Here is an 18,428-nt window from a genome sequence, read left to right as displayed (position 1 = left end):
GAGATGAAAACGAAAATTTGGGGCTAATTAGTGTCTAATGTTTTTTTTTTTTTTACATGTTCCGAACGACCATAAAATTTGTTTCGTTTCATGATTACAAAAAACTGAAAAGGCAATCAAGATAGTCAAACAGTTCGTGGTAACGAACTGTAAGTAAGGAGCGACCCGGCTCAATGGTAACCGAAACTCTAAAAACGGAATTTTAATACCAATAGATACATCAAGAGAATCAGATTTTAATTCTGATTTCAAATATATAAGTTCATCACGTTTAATCTTACCCATCAAAAGTTACGTGCCTGAGAAAATTTGGCTGATTTTCGAAAAAAGGGGGAAAGACCCCCTAAAAGTTATAGAACCTTAATCAAAATCACACCATCATATTCAGCATATCAGATAACTCTACTGTAGAGGTTTCAAGCTCCAATCTACAGAAATGTGGAATTTTGCATTTTTTGCCAGAAGAAAGATCACGGATGCGTGTTTATTTGGTTTTTTGTTTTTTCTTGTTGTTTTTTTTTACCAGGGGTGATCGTATCGACCCAGTGGTCCTAGAATATCGTGGGAGGGCTTATTGGAACGGAAATTAAAAGTTTTAGTGCCCTTTTTATGTGATCAAAAAATGGAGGGCAACTAGGCCCCCTCCCACGCTCATTTTTTCCAAAAGTCACCCGATCAAAATTTTGAGATGGCCATTTTGTTCAGCATGGTCGAAAATATTATAACTATGTCTTTTAGGATGACTTAATTCCTCGAAGCCCCCAGGGGGAGGGCTGAAAGCTATGAACTTTACCCAATGTTAACATATAGGCTAGTATTGGTTATTGGGAAGTATACATACGTTTTCAGGGGGACTTTTTTCTGGTGGGGGGGTCGGGGGTTATATGGGAGGATCTTTTCATGAAGGAAGTTTTTATGGGGGAAGATCATGGCTATGAAGGGGGCGCCGGATTTCCCATCATTATTTAAAACAAAAATTAGAAATTAAATATAAAAAACAAGTTTTTCAACTGAAAGTAAGGAGTAACATCAAAACTTAAAACGAACAAAAAGTATTAGCTATATGATTGGGTTCACCTTCTAGTCAATGTCTCGCTCTTTAAGCCAAAGATTTTTTAGTACTTTCATAAGAGCTATTTATTCTAACTAACGGCCTTTGTGATTAAGGGGTCATTTTTAAAGAATTGGAACAAAATTCGAACTTTAGCTTAAAGAGCATGGTATTGACTAGGGTTGCGTAAGTTAATTTGTAAATTACGTCAGAACCAAATTTAGAGACAGCCATTTAGCAAAAGAAAATTAAAATTTTTATGCAAATTTTGTTTACTTATTCAATGACGGTGAGCCAAAATAAAAGCTGCATTAACTAAAAAACGATCAGAAATGAAATAGAAAAAACAAGTATGTTAAACTGAAAGTAAGGAGCGACATTAAAACTTAAAACGAACAGAAATTATTCCGTATATGAAAGGGGCTGTCCCCTCTTCTACGCCTCGCTCTTTACGCAAAAGTTTGATTCTGTCTCACATCTTTATTTTTTAAAACAATAAAAAACTTTAGCGTAAAGAGCGAGGCGTTGAGGAGGGGACAGCCCCTTTCATAAACGGAATATTCTCTGTTCGTTTTAAGTTTTAATGTCGCTCCTTACTTTCAGTTAAAAAACTTTTTTTTTATTTAATTAAAAAAAATGAAATTATCAAGTTAAAAAAATGATCTTTTTTTTCAAATGAAAGCAGTCTAAGGAGAATTTATCAGGCTGAATTGACAGCAGGAAATTCTCCAGGTGGGGAGGGGGGTATTTTCCGGGGGCTTAAAGAGGGAGGCATTGAGGATGGGCAGCCCCCTCATCTAGGGAATAATTTATGTTCATTTAAGTTTTAATGTTGCTCCTTACTTTCAGTTGAAAAGATACGTTTTTTTATTGAATGTGATGATAAAACGGTCAGGAGAGATTGGAAAAAAACTGTTACTTACAATTTTGCGCCGCTCTTCAGTACTTAATTTATGCAATGGTTAACTATGTATAACAACAGAGAAGAAGATGATAAGTTAAGCATAAACAGTGGTAAATTTTGGTTTTATAACCAGTGGCGGATCCAGGGGGAGAGGGGGCGCGTGCCCCCTAACGTAGTCTAAAGTAGTGCAATTTACTCAATTAACGCAAGATTGTGTCAATTTAACTTGCTCTTAACGCAAGTTTGTCGGATACCCTATTTTGTGCCCCCCCCCCTAAAAATTCTGGATCCGCTCCTGGTTAAAACAGTCTTCATTTTGTATATAATCAGAAAAAAAAACATTTTGCAAGTATCTGTAATCAAACTTTAAAATCCAAACACAAGACTTATTCTGACGTTGCTAGATGTTAGCAACAAAAAAGTGGGTATCAAGTTTGTGCCCACTAAAGCACAAAGTATAAATCCTCAGTGAAATATAATTTTGTTTTTGGATTTTTAATTTAGGATAAAGCTTATTATATCAATTTTGAAATTTAATGTTTATACATTTCTAATAGCACAATCGTTGTTATCAGATAAATTTCTGAAATGAAAATATTGGTATAGTTCTAGAAATATCTATTATATCATTTGGGTCTTCGTTTTTTTTATAACATTCGGGCATAGGCACTTCAGGTTCTTATTACATATAATCTTTGACGGTTTAGTTTGAAGCAAGAATTAGCATCGTTTTTCGACATTCAGTCCGTCAAACAGAATAAAAAGCCATCTTAAAGACTAACAATAGCAAAATAGCGTTTGCAGGTAATTCATTTGTGCCCCCCATTGTGAGTGGATTATCTTTGTAAAAGGATGAACAATAAATACTAAAATCAGCCGCATTTTAAAAGCTAATTAAGTCACCACGTGTCCACCTTAATATAGTGTCCATGCCGGAAGTAGTAAAGTCCCCAATGTCCCTCTGTCATGTTCGATTTCTGTCCTTTTCACACGTTCGACAATAGTCAACTGCTGGGAGGCGAAACCGAATTACTTAAAGTCCCTGATCAATCACTTTAAGTCAGGAATTCGTCCCTTCTCAAAACTTTGACAGGTGCAAGATACTTTGAAAATTCCGCGATTACATCGAACTTAATTGACGGCCGACAGAAAACGCTTTTACTTGCTGCCTACCCACTTAAAAACTTACTACATATTTTAGAGTGACACTGATTGTGGGAATAAATTCCTTATTGCTGATAGTGACAATGTAATTAAACACACTGCAAAACACAGGTCTATTCAGGTACTGTTTAAGGGGAATTTAATAGTTATGTTTAGCTGTTTCTTACATCTTGAATATTTGAAACTCTGCCAAAAAACACGAAACACGTAAGGGGAAATTTACCTGCATAACCAAGATATTTTAGATTTTTGCTGCGTGCACAATGTTTCAATTCAATAAAATTTAGGGCAGAAGAAGAGGGGCAAAATGTATTTTTCTAAATCTGGGCGAGGCAATTTTTCCTCTAAGAAAAATACCGAAAAGGTATTTTGCAACAGAAATACAAAAATACTAATTTTTTTAAATGTAGGGGGAAACCAATCTAGAGACGGTAATTTCCTCCCCCCGCAATGGCCCATACATTTGCGTTAAAAGTGTAATCTATCTCCTTCGGTTTATTTTATTAACGCATGTTCGCAAGCCGATCGTATTATTCCTTAAGCGTATGTCAGGAAGAACAGCCATACAGCCCTGGCTTTTTTACCAGTTGTTGCAATTACCTACTGCTGCTATACCAAATGTTAAGGCAGTAGAATGAACGCAAATCAGATTGATGCTTTAGTTGTTATTTCGAATTTTTCATCCAGTAAAAAGGTTGGGAAATTTCTGAGGTGCAGTATTTTTATTATGTAGAGCAAACTCTCTGTTTCGCTGTAGTTTGACCTTCTAAAATTTTAAAGAGGTATACATACACTATGCACCATATACCATATGCTCATACACCTGAGAGAAATAAAGAAATATTAAAAACATAAGTAAGAAAACTAAAGTAGCCTACCAAGGACGTCAAATTTAAAAAATCGCCTGCTGGCTCCATCTTAGGTAATGGAGGATAATCATATCTAAAAACAGGATTTTCTATTATTATTCTTTTGGTTGTTACAAAATTATGAACAAAAATGTGATTGTGCAATTTTCATTGCTGGTAAATTAGACAATGCTGTAATTAATTTTTCCCCGGGCACCACCTAGGAACGTATCTTTCGGGTCTTTAAATATGCATAAGCATATGCTCAACGGAAAGTGATTTAATTTTCAACAGCCACATTCACTGATTTCAGCAGTTTTCAAGTTAATATATTCAAGAGAAAATTTTCTTTAAATACAGAAAGTACTTACTCATCGCTTTTGCAGCAGTTTCGAATAAATAAATCTCCAGTGACATTTTTTCTGCGAAATTCATTTTAATTTAATATTAATTTTCTGTACAAAAAAAATTGAAAACAGGAACATTTGCGCTAAGCTTTCAAAATAAAAAATAAAAAAATTCTAAAGCATTTTCCTCTTCTTTCCATAATATGAATTCGGGACTTGTAGTCAAGGTGACTCTTTTTTGGTCATCGAACTAGTGAGAGCTCACTACTCACAATAAAAACGGATTTGTTGAATTAAGGTCTTACTACGCTGACAAGAAAATTAAAGTCCTAGTTCTCAAGATCTTCTGGGCAATAGCGAAATCGTCCTTCTTTAGTTACAAGAGCATTTATTATTGCATTTATATTTTTATTTTAGGGGGGGTGGAGCAGATTGTTTGATAACATCCAAAGAAAGGAGAGGTATAAGAAATTATGTGAAGCAAGCTAATATGCCTATTTCACGTGAACGTCATCAAGATCTTGTTTAGCTCGTAGAATATTTTGCAATTTAGAATGATTGCGGGATTTTTTGGGGGGGGGGGGGATGGACAGAAAATGTAAGAGATTACGGAAGGTGTGCTCATGTGCATGTTCAATGTCAATGCTCCCAAGACCTTCTGCTATTATTAGAACGTTACACTTTGTGACTGCTTAAGTAAGGATGTATTGTCATTTTAACTCCGAATAACTGATTATCAAGTGACTCTTGAGCGTTGCATGGCAGTGGCCTAAAGTAGTAGCATTTTAGGCCTTATAAATTGGGGAGGGGCAAAGTATACCATAGGACTGTAAAAATGTAAAATAAAAGGAGGTACTTTGAATTATAACTAAACCAGCGCTACAGACTGTACAAGGAAACCAGACACGAAAGCAGACAAACGGGTATTTGCTAGATAAATCGATGGCAAAGCGTGGTTTCTCGTTGAGTTTACAATATTTAAACAATTTTTTGGGGGGTTTTGGGGGGTGGATGGTACCTAGGTTAGGTTACGTATTTAATATATGCTCTGCTTTACACCCCCCATCCCCCTAATGTGCAAATATATAGCCCAAATGTGTTTCTAAACTATTATATATTCATCCTATAAATATTTACAATATTTAAGCGATTTTTTGAGGGGTTTAGGGGGAGGGGTGGAAGGTACCTAGGTTAGGTTAGGTTACGTATTTAATATATGCTATACTTTACCCCCCCCCCTCCCACACCCCCCCCCCCTAATGTGCAAATATATAGCCCAAATTTGTTTCTAAACAATAATATATATTCATCCTATAAATATTTACAATATTTAAACGATTTTTTTAGGGGTTTAGGGGGGGGGGGTGGACGGTACCTAGGTTAGGTTAGGTTACGTATTTAATATATGCTATACTTTACCCCCCCAAACACATCCCCCTAATTTGCAAATATATAGCCCAAATTTGTTTCTAAACTATTATATATTCATCCTGTTTTATTTTATTTCATTAGCATTAATCAAGCTTGACTTCTTTCATATATAGCGCTGGTTTAGTTATAATGCACAAGTACCTAAAGGATTTTAAGGTCAGATGTCGGAAAAACTGGGTGGAGGGGTAGCTGCCCAGGCTTAGAACTACCACTGGTCTAAAGGCTTAAAATTATCTTCCGGATCAGAGTTAAAAACCTCTAAGAATAAAAGTACTGCATCCTTGAAAATTTACTAGTTAGGATAATAAATCATGCATTCCAGAAAAAAGAAAGACAATTTCAATTTTTTATTTTGCAGCATATTGGTATGTATGCACCACTCTGCATCAGTCTGCTCAATATGATTCAATTTTGAATAAGTAAGGCTCAATTTGCTCAGAATGGTGAATATGGCTCCAAAGGGTTCGCCCAGTTAAAAATTATGAAAATTTTTATAGCCAGTTTCGGTTTTGCATGATCAGACATGTACGCTGGAATTTATTTCGGATAGGGAGCCCAATAATAATAAAAAAAAATTGTATTTAATAATTTGAATAAAAAGTGCCAAGAAATTCAGCAATTTTTCTTTAAGAGTCCCTAGAAATTCATGCACGTTCTGAAGGGTAAACATAAATGCTTTTACTTTTTTTAGTCTAAAAATTCAATATTTCTCAATATAGATCAATCAATAAGACATTCAAAGAGAGACATTCAAAGACATTTATGCTCTTTTTTTGTCCTCTGCCACAAGGATTATGATATACCACTGGAAAAAAAATCAAAGATCCCAGGTATTATCATCTGTGACAAAAATTATTCGTAACCAGATGATCAGTATGTCTCAGGAATGCATAACCAATCAGATTATGTCCATTCATTACTTCATAGAGGCGACAAAGTGACACTCACAATGCTAATGGCGCAACAGGATGCCCAAGTTATGCAACCATCGTTTCACTTGGTGAGACCCTTTTCAATCACAGTAGGTTCTTTTTTTTACATATATTATTTATGTAGACAATCTTTAATACATTCAGGTCTTAGGAAGGAGTCTTTGATTGTATAGAATTTCTTACTGCGAATGGCGATAGGTTTGAATCTCATTGCTTAATCAGCATTGAGTGTTGGAAGAGTTAACTTTTCTTTTTTATAAGCAGTTCTCTTTTTCAGCACTGGACGAGCAGTCAAAATGATCATTTTTGACTGCTTTATTGATAAATTTGCTGAATGATGAATCCTAAAAGTAGCACGCGTAACACTAAATCTATGGGTATTTTTGTGTGAAATGTTTTTTCATGGTTTATTTTTTCAATATTGTAGAAATTTTGTTATATGATACCTTTATTTTTGTAAGTTGAGACAAAATAACTTGACCAGTAATCAGGGCTGTATCCTGGATCCTTGGTTGGGGGCGGGGGGGTAGGCCTACTCAAAATCAATATAAAATTCAATGATATTTATATTATATATTATATATATATATATATATATATATATATATATATATATATATATATATATATATATATATATATATATATATATATATATATATATATATATATATATATATATATATATATATATATATATATATATATATATATATTTGTTATTTTTGCACAAGTGGGACAAAAATTACGGGGGAAAGGGTTCAAATTGGGTAACCCTTACCCTGGATACGGCTTTGTCACTAGTCAAATTGGAGAAATAATCAAAGTAATTCTTTTCCTACTACCTTACTGATAGATTTGCTGAATGAAAAAAAATAACTTTTTAAAAGTGCACATGGTACATCAGGGCCGTATCCAGAGCTTTTTTTTGGGGGGGGGGGTGAAGTTTTGTATTCATCAAAAAAAAATTTAAACGCATTTTTGTTACTTTTTTACGAGTCGGACACAAATTTGGGGGCTTCAAAATGGGCACCCCCCTTGCTTTGAAAAGAATCAATATTGGTAATATCCGTCAAATATTCAGTATTGCAGTTCTTGAAACTTGATGTGACAAATTGAAACTTCATGGAAGAGGGTAAAGATTGGAACTGAATAGATTAAAGTGGAATAGTGTATGTAGCAGTGTTGGTAACTTGGTGCCATAGCGAGTTAATAGGAGTAGTAGTAGCAGCTCTTCTGGACCCAAAGAACGCATGGTCAATTATAACTAGTTATATTTCATATAACTAATTTATATTTCATATTTTCTAAGTTATATAATTTCTAGTTATATTTCTAAGTTGTATTGTTATATTTCTAAGTTATATTTTATAGTCTATATTTTACTGAACTTAGTCCTTATCTGCACTATAAGAAATCTCTATCCGGTTTGGCGTATAAAAAGGTTGAGGAAGAGGTTGTGAATCTTCAAAGTTTAAACAGTATTTCTTATTATTTATTTTCTTTAGCAATTATCATGAGTAGAGAGGGGGGTTCTACTCGTGACCCCACCACGTGGTTTATGGTTTTCTCAGTGAGAATGAAAAAACAGGAATTTTCTCACTTGAAAAAACATGAATTTTCTCACATTTATGTCTGTTTTCATGGATGGTTATGTGTGTTGGTCAATTTATTTGATGTTTTTCATGGTTGTCAACATCAAATTATGGATGTTTTATGGTTTTTGTCAGTGAGAATTTGAAAAACAGGAACTTTCTCACATTTATGTCTGTTTTCATGGTTTTTGTCACTGAGAATGAAAAAATAAGAACTTTCGCACATTTAAGAATGACAACAGCAATTTATGTTCCTGTTTTATGTCGGTTCGTTGTCAGTGAGAATGGGCATGCTTGACGCGAATGTTATGGGATTGTTTGGCTAACCTAACCCGAGAAATTGATTTATATAATCGCTAGGGGAAATTATTGATTCACGAAGGGGAGAATTAAGAAACATTAAGGCTTCTTTAATCTTAGGTCTGAGGGATAAACGTTCTTTAGGTCAGAGAGAAAAATTAATATTCCATTTTTAAATAGGGCTTCATTGATCTTTAGTGTCAGGAATTATAAATTACATCACTTGTTATCTTGGAATTATGCGGGAGTCTAAAGAGATAGAAATTCTATTTTTAAATACGGCTTCACGGAGCTTTAAGTCGGAGAGATAAATTTATATTCTAAATAAACACTAATAGTTTAGCTAGGAAAATTTATGAGATGAAGAGATTAACGTAGTAAAGGGTTTCCTAGAAATTTGAAATGCGTTAGCGCAGAGATGCCAAACAAAAGGAACACGCTGAAATTACGTTTAGGGATTATTTGGGCGAAACCGTTTTATCCATTTTATGGGATTATTTCGGCGAAACAGTTAGAGACATTTTGAAAGAAGATTTTAGGAAAGGTTTTAGAAGAGAATTTGAGGGTGAAACTCTGTGGTCGTTATAATACACAAGTTCCATTTGAACAGTGTTGTGAGGTCCTCTACCCCAACCCCAAAGGGTTCCGATCCCCCACCCCAACCCCGAAGGAAGCCCCCGGTACTCAAAGGTCTCCCCAAGCTCCCAAAGAGCCCCAGCCCCCCAAACGCCCTACTCCGACCCTCAAAGGCCCTCCTCTGGTCCTCAAAGGGCCCCCGGACCCCCAAAGGGCCCCCGGACCCCAGAGGCCCTCCCCCCGGTCCTCAAAGGTCCCCCGGGCCCGAGAAGCGCCGCGGGCCAGGAATGCGCCGCATGGGGATGCGCCGCAGGGGGATGCACCGCGGGTCGGGGGAAGCGCCGCATGGATGCGCCGCAGGGATGTGCCGCAGGAATGCGCCGCAGGGATGCGCCGCAGGGATGCGCCGCTTTTTGTTAGAGTTCTAGTTTACTTTAATTTTAGTTAAGAGTTTGATGTTTTACCTTTGAGTTTCAGTTAGAGTTCTTGTTTAGTTTTAGTTAAGAGTTTAGAGTTTTTAGCTTAGAGTTTTTGTTGAAGTTCTAGTTTAGTTTAGTTTTAGTTAATAGTTTTTAGTTTTAGCTTAGAGTCTTAGCTTAGAGTTTTTGTTAGAGTTCTAGATTAGTTTAATTTTAGATAAGAGTTTGATGTTTTACCTTTGAGTTTCAGTTAGAGATATAGTTTAGTTTATTTTTAGTTAAGAATTTAGAGTTTTTAGCTTAGAGACTTAGCTTAGAGTTTTTGTTGAAGTTCTAGTTTAGTTTAGTTAATAGTTTAGAGTTTTAGCTTAGAGTCGTAGCTTAGAGTTTTTGTTAGAGTTCAAGTTTATTTTTATTTTATTTTAGAGTTTAGAGTTTTAGACTAGTCTTAGCTTAGAGTTTTTTTGTTAGAGTTCTAGTTTAGTTTAATTTTAGTTAAGAGTTTGATTTTTTTACCTTTGAGTTTCAGTTAGTTTTAGTTTAGTTTTAGTTAAGAGTTTGGTGTTTTACCTTATATTCTTAGCTTAGAGTTTTAATTCGAGTTCTAGTTTAGTTTAGTTTTAGTTAAGATTTTAGAATTTTAGCTTAGAGTTTTTTTGTTAGAGTTATAGTTTAGTTTAATTTTAGATAATATTTTGATTTTTTTAAATATTATTTTAATTTATATTTATATTTTATTTTTATTTAATAGTTTATATTTTTTAGATTATATTTTTTATTGAAGTTCTAGTTTAGTTTAGTTTTAGTTAATAGTTTAGAGTTTTAGCTTAGAGTCCTAGCTTAGAGTTTTTGTTAGAGTTCTAGTTTAGTTTAATTTTAGTTAAGAGTTTGATGTTTTACCTTTGATTTTCAGTTAGAGTTCTAGTTTAGTTTAGTTTTAGTTAAGAATTTAGAGTTTTTAGCTTAGAGTCTTAGCTTAGAGTTTTTGTTTGTGTGTGTGTGTAAGTTTTTGTGTGTGTGAGAGTTTTTGTGTGTGTGTAAGTTTTTGTGTGTGTGTGTAAGTTTTTTTGTTTGTGTAAGTTTTTGTTTGTGTGTAAGTTTTTATGTGTGTGTAAGTTTTCGTGTGTTTTTGTAAGTTTTTATGTGTGTGTAAGTTTTTTTGTGTGTGTAAGTGTGTGTGTAATAAGTTTTTGTGTGTGTGTAATTTTTTGTGTGTGTTTAATTTTTTGTGTTTTTAAGTTTTTTTGTGTGTGTAAGTTTTTTTGTGCGTGTGTAAGTTTTTGTGTGTTTATTTAAGTTTTTTGTGTGTGTAAGGTTTTTGTGTGTATGTAAGTTTTTGTGTGTATGTAGTGTGTGTTTAAGTTTTTGTGTGTGTAAATTTTTGTGTGTGTATAAGTTTTTTGTGCATGTGTAAGTTTTTGTGTGTGTGTAAGTTTTTTGTGTGTATGTAAGTTTTTTGTGTGTGTAAAGTTTTTTTGTGTATGTAAGTTTTTGTGTGTATGTAAGTTTTTGTGTGTGTGTATGTTTTTATGTGTGTTTATTTTTTTGTTTTTTTGTTTGTTTGTTTGTGTTTTTTTTTTTTTGTGTGTGTGTAGTTTTTTTGTGTGTGTGTAATTTTTTGTGTGTGTGTAAGTTTTTGTGTGTGTGTAAGTTTGTATGTGTGTGTAAGATTTTGTGTGTGTGTTAGTTTTAGTGTTTGTTTTTTTTTTTTTTTTTTTTTTTGTTTGTTTGTTTGTGTTATTATTTTTGTGTGTGTGTTAGTTTTTGTGTGTGTGTGTATTTTTTTGTGTGTGTGTGTGTAAGTTTTTGTGTGTGTGTAAGTTTTTGTGTGTGTGTTTAAGTTTATTTATGTGTGTGTGTTTTTAAGTCATTGTGTGTGTGTAAGTTTATGTGTGTGTAAGTTTTTGTGTGTGTGTAAGTTTTTTTTTGTGTGTAAGTTTTTTTTTTTTTTTTTTGTAATTTTTTGTGTGTGTAGGTTTTGTGTGTGTGTAAGTTTTTGTGTGTGTGTAAGTTTTTGTGTGTGTGTAATTTTTTTTGTGTATAATTTTTTTTTTGTTTGTAATATTTTTTGTGTGTTTTTTTTTTTGTGTTTTTGTAATTTTTTGTGTTTTTATTATTGTCTGTGTGTGTGTTTTAGTTTTTTTGTTTGTGTTATTGTTTGTTTTTTTTTGTTTTTTTGTTTGTGTGTGTGTAATTTTTTGTGTGTGTGTGTAAGTTTTTGTGTGTGTGTAAGTTTTTATGTGTGTGTAAGTTTATGTGTGTGTGTAAGTTTTTTTGTGTGTGTAATTTTTTTTTTTTGGTTATTTGTTTTTTTGTGTGTAATTTTTTTTTTTTTTTTTTTTTTTTGTGTGTGTTTAATTTTTTTTGTGTGTTTAAGTTTTTTTTTGTTTTTTTAATTTTTTTTTTGTTTGTGATTTTTTGTGTTTTTTTATGTTTTTGTGTGTTTGTGTAAGTTTTTGTGTGTGTGTGTAAGTTTTTGTGTGTGTGTAAGTTTTTGTGTGTGTGTAAGTTTTTGTGTGAGTGTATGTTTGTGTGTGTGTGTCTAAGTTTTTGTGTGTGTGTAAGTTTTTGTGTGTGTAAGTTTTTGTGTGTGTGTGTGTGTAAGCTTTTGTGTGTGTGTAAGTTTTTGTGTGTGTACCCATATCAATTCTATTTTCCTAAAATAATATAAAAATTTACACTTCAATTCAGATTTTTGACAAACAGATGAAAGAATTTAAAATACTGTTCTAAATTTTTCATAGAAGATAGAAAAGTTCAAGTTCTCTTCTGAATTTTACCAAAGAACATAATTCAATTCTAATTTCTCCAGAGAAAATAAAAAGCTTCCAATTCAGTTTTAAGTTCCCCAAGACATGAAAAATTTAAAGTTCACTTCTAAATTTTTACGTAGAAGATAGGAAAAGTTATACTATGATTCTGATTATTTTCCATGAAGATAAAAAGTTTCACTTTAATTCTAAATTTTCTTAAATTCAATTCCGACCTTTCTCAAAGAGATGAAAAGATTTAAAGTTCTGTTCCAAATATTTTCCCGGAAGAAGAAAAGTTCAACTTCGATTCTGAATTTTCTCAATGAAAATGAAATAAGTTATTGATCAATTCCATTTTCCCAAAATAATATAAAAAGTTTCCACTTCAGTTCAGATTTTTCTCAAAGAGATGAAAAAATTTAAAATACTGTTCCAAATTTTTCATAGAAGATAGAAAAGTTCAAGTTTTCTTCTGAATTTTACCAAAGAACACAATTCAATTCTAATTTCTCCAGAGAAAATAAAAAGCTTCCACAGATTATTTTCCATGAAGATAAAAAGTTTCACTTTAATTCTAAATTTTCTTAAATTCAGTTCCGACCTTTCTCAAAGAGATGAAAAAATTTAAAGTTCTGTTCCAAATATTTTCCCGGAAGAAGAAAAGTTCAACTTCGATTCTGAATTTTCTCAATGAAAATGAAATAAGTTATTGATCAATTCTATTTTCCCAAAATAATATAAAAAGTTTCTACTTCAATTCAGATTTTTCTCAAAGAGATGAAAAAATTTAAAATACTGTTCCAAATTTTTCTTACAAGATAGAAAAGTTCAATTTCTCATCTGAATTTTACCAAAGAACATAATTCAATTCTAATTTCTCCAGAGAAAATAAAAAGCTTCCACTTCAGTTTTAAGTTGACCAAGACATAAAAAATTTAAAGTTCAGTTCTAAATTTTTCCGTAGAAGATAGGAAAAGTTATACTATGATTGTGATTATTTTCCTTGAAGATGAAAAGTTTCACTTTAATTCTAAATTTTCTTAAATTCAGTTCCGACTTTTCACATAGAGATGAAAAAATTTAAAGTTCTGTTCCAAATTTTTCATTGAAGATAGGAAAAGTTATACTTTGATCGAGAATATTCAAGTTCTCTTCTGAATTTTACCAAAGAACATGATTCAATTCTAATTTCTCCAGAGAAAATAAAAAGCTTCCACTTCAGTTTTAAGTTCACCAAGACATAAAAAATTTAAAGTTCAGTTCTAAATTTTTCCGTGGAAGATATGAAAAGTTATACTATGATTGTGATTAGTTTCTATTAAGATAAAAAGTTTCACTTTAATTCTAAATTTTCTTAAATTCAATTCCGACTTTTCTCAATGAGATGAAAAAATTTAAAGTTCTATTCCAAATATTTTCCAAGAAGAAGAAAAGTTCAACTTCGATTCTGAATTTTCTCAATGAAAATGAAATAAGTTATTGATCAATTCTATTTTCCCAAAATAATATAAAAAGTTTCCACTTCAGTTCAGATTTTTCTCAAAGAGATTAAAAAATTTTAAATACTGTTCCAAATTTTTCATAGAAGATATAAAATTTAAAGTTCTCTTCTGAATTTTACCAAAGAACACAATTCAATTCTAATTTCTCCAGAGAAAATAAAAAGCTTCCATAGATTATTTTCCATGAAGATAAAAAAAAATTTCCATAGAAGATATGAAAAGTTAAACTATGATTGTGATTATTTTCTATTAAGATAAAAAGTTTCACTTCAATTTTAAATTTTCTCAAAGAAGTGAAGAAAAGTTCAACTTCGATTCTGAATTTTCGTAATGAAAATGAAATAAGTTATTGATCAATTGTATTTCCCGAAAATAATATAAAAATTTTCCACTTCAGTTCAGATTTTTCTCAAACAGATGAAAAAATTTTAAATACAGTTCCAAATTTTTTCATAGAAGATAGAAAAGTTCAAGTTCTCTTCTGAATTTTACCAAAGAACCTAATTCAATTCTAATTTCTCCAGAGAAAATAAAAAGCTTCCACGTCAGTTTTAAGTTCACCAAGACATAAAAAATTTAAAGTTCAGTTCTAAATTTTACCATAGAAGATAAGAAAAGTTATACTATGATTTTGATTATTTTTATGAAGATAAAAAGTTTCACTTTAATTCTAAATTTTCTTAAATTCAATTTCGACCTTTCTCAAAGAGATGAAAAAAATTAAAATTCTGTTCCAAATATTTTTTCGGATGAAGAAAAGTTCAATTTCAATTCTGAATGTTCTCAATTAAAATGAAATAAGTTATTGATCAATTTTATTTTCCTAAAATAATATAAAATTTTCCACTTCAATTCCGATTTTTATCAAAAAGATTAAAAAATTTAAAACATTGTTCCAAATTTTTCATAGAAGATAGGAAAAGTTATACTTTGATTTTGAATATTCGTCATGAAGATATTAAACTCAAACTTAATTATGAGTTTTCTTGCAGAAGTTCAAAGTGTACAAGTTCCCTTCAGAATTTTCTGAGAAAAGAGAAAAAATAGTTTTTTTAATTCTGCAAATTAGAATTGAAAATGAAAAAGGATACATTTCAGTTCTTAATTTCTCAATGACATAAAAAATTTAAAGTTGAATTCTAAATTTTTCCATAGAAGATAGGAATGGCTATACTATGATTGTGATTATTTACCATGAAGATAAAAAGTTTCACTTTATTTCTAATTTTTCTTAAATTCAGTTCATTCATCTAACCACCAAAAACAATAGGTTTTAATAGGAACTTAAAACTGACGTGGAAGCTTTTTATTTTCTCTGGAGAAATTAGAATTGAATTATGTTCTTTGGTAAAATTCAGAAGAGAACTTGAACTTTTCTATCTTCTATGAAAAAATTTGGAACTGTATTTAAAATTTTTTCATCTGTTTGAGAAAAATCTGAACTGAAGTGGAAAATTTTTATATTATTTTCGGGAAATAGAATTGATCAATAACTTATTTCATTTTCATTGCGAAAATTCAGAATCGAAGTTGAACTTTTCTTCACTTCTTTGAGAAAATTTAAAATTGAAGTGAAACTTTTTATCTTCATAGAAAATAATCACAATCATAGTATAACTTTTCCTATCTTCTATGTAAAATTTTTTTTATCTTCATGGAAAATAATCTATGGAAGATTTTTATTTTATATTGAGAAATTAGAATTGAATTGTGTTCTTTGGTAAAATTAAGAATAGTACTTGAACTTTTCTATATTCTATGAAAAATTTTGAACAGTATTTAAAATTTTTTCATCTCTTTGAGAAAAATCTAAACTGAAGTGGAAACTTTTTATATTATTTTGGGAAAATAGAATTGATCAATAACTTATTTCATTTTCATTGAGAAAATTCGGAATCGAAGTTGAGCTTTTCTTCTTCCGGGAAAACATTTGGAACAGAACTTTAAATTTTTTCATCTCATTAAGAAAAGTCGGAATTGAATTTAAGAAAAATTAGAATGAAAGTGAAACCTTTTATCTTAATAGATAATAATCTCAATTATAATATAACTTTCCATTTCTTCTACAGAAAAATTTTGAAGTGAACTTTACATTTTTCATGTCTTGGTCAACTTAAAACTGAAGTGGAAGCTTTTTATTTTCTCTGGAGAAATTAGAAGTGAATTACGTTCTTTTGTAAAATTCAGAAGAGAACTTGAATATTCACGATCAAAGTATAACTTTTCCTATCTTCAATGAAAAATTTGGAACAGAACTTTAAATTTTTTCATCCCTATGTGAAAAGTCGGAACTGAATTTAAGAAAATTTAGAATTAAAGTGAAACTTTACATCTTCACGGAAAATAGTCACAATCATAGTATAACTTTTAATATCTTCTACGGAAAAATTTAGAACTGAACTTTAAATTTTTTATGTCTTGGTCAACTTAAAACTGAAGTGGAAGCTTTTTATTTTCTCTGGAGAAATTAGAATTGAATTATGATCTTTGGTAAAATTCAGATGAGAACTTTAACTTTTCTATCTTCTAAGAAAAATTTGGAACAGTATTTTAAATTTTTTCATCTCTTTGAGAAAAATCTGAATTGTAGTGGAAAATTTTATATTATTTTAGGAAAATAGTATTGATAAATATCTTATTTCGTTTTCATTGGGTAAATTCAGAATCAAAGTTGAACTTTTTTTCTTCCGGGAACATATTTGGAACAGAACTTTAACTTTTTTTCTCTCTTTGAGACAGGTCGGAATTAAATTTAAGGAGATTTATAACTTAAGTGAAGTTTTTTATCTTCATTGAAAATAATCTGTGGAAGCTTTTTATTTTCTCTGGAGAAATTAGAATTGAATTGTGTTCGTTGGTAAAATTCGGAAGAGAACTTGAACTTTTCTATGTTCTATGAAAAATTTGGAAGTGTTTTAAATTTTTTCATCTCTTTGAGAAAAATCTGAACTGAAGTGGAAATTTTTATATTATTTTGTGAAAATAGAATTGATATGGGTAAACACACAAAAACTCACACACACACAAAAACTTACACACACACACACACAAAAACTCACACAAAAAAAAAAACTTACACAAACACAAAAAATTACACACACAAAAAAACTAACACGCACAAAAAAACTGAAACACACAAACAAAATTACACACACACAAAAAATAACACACACAAAAAAAAAATTACACACACACACAAAAACTAAAAAAAAAAAAAACAAATACAAAACAAAAATCTAATACACACAACAAAAACAAACAAACAAACAAAAACTTACACACACACAAAAACTTACACAAACTATAAAAAAATAACACACACAAAAAAAATTACACACACACAAAAACTAAAACAAACAAAAAAAAACTTACACACACACAAAAGATTACACTCACAAAAAAACTAACACACACATAAACTTACACACACACAAAAAAAAGTACACACACAAAAAAACAAGATTAAACAAAAAAAAAAAATTACACACACACATAAAAATACACACACACACAAAAACTTACAAACACAAAAAAAATTACACACACACAAAAACTTACACACACACAAAAACTTAAACACACACACAAACAAATACACACAAAAAAATAAACACACACAAAAACTTAAACACACACAAAAACTTACACACACACAAAAACTTACACACACACAAAAACTGACACACACAAAAAAAATTACACACAAAAAAAAAAAATAACACAAACAAAGAAAATTACAAACACACAAAAACTTAAAAACACACAAAAACTTACACAAACAAAAAAAATTACACACACACACAAAAATGAAACACAAAAAAAATTACACACACACAAAAAAACTTATAAACACACAAAAACTTACACACACAAAAAAACTCACACACACATAAACTTACACACACACAATGACTTACACACACACACACACACACACACATAAACATACAAACACACACAGAAACTAACACACACACAAAAACTTACACACACACACAAAAACTTACACACACAAACAAAAACTAACACAAACAAACAAAAAAATACTCACAAAAACACTAATAAACACACATAAAATCTAAAAAACACAATATAAATTACACAAACATAAAATATATAACTCACACAAAATCTTACACACACACAAAAACTTACACACACACACAAAAACTTACACAAACACACAAAAACTTACACACACAAAAAAACTTACACACACACAAAAAAAAACTAAAACACAAAAAAAAAATTAAAAACACACAAAAACTTAAACAAAAAAAAAAACTTACACACACAAAAAAACTTACATACACACAAAAAAATTACACAAAAATAAAACTAAAATACAAAAAAAAAAATTAAACACACAAAAAAACTAAAACAAGCAACAAAAAACTTACACACACACAAAAACTTACACACACAAAAACTTAAACACACACTACATACACACTAAAAACTTACATACACACACAAAAACTTACACACGCACAAAAAAACTTACACATACACAAAAACTTACACACACAAAAAATTAAACACACACAAAAACTTACACACACACAAAAACTTATTACACACACACTTACAAACACACAAAAACTTA

Source organism: Artemia sp. Qi Xiang Cuo, chromosome 18, assembly GCF_049724085.1.
Source record: "Artemia sp. Qi Xiang Cuo chromosome 18, ASM4972408v1, whole genome shotgun sequence".
Taxonomy (NCBI): Eukaryota; Metazoa; Arthropoda; class Branchiopoda; order Anostraca; family Artemiidae; genus Artemia; species Artemia sp. Qi Xiang Cuo.
This window is presented reverse-complemented; position numbering follows the sequence as displayed.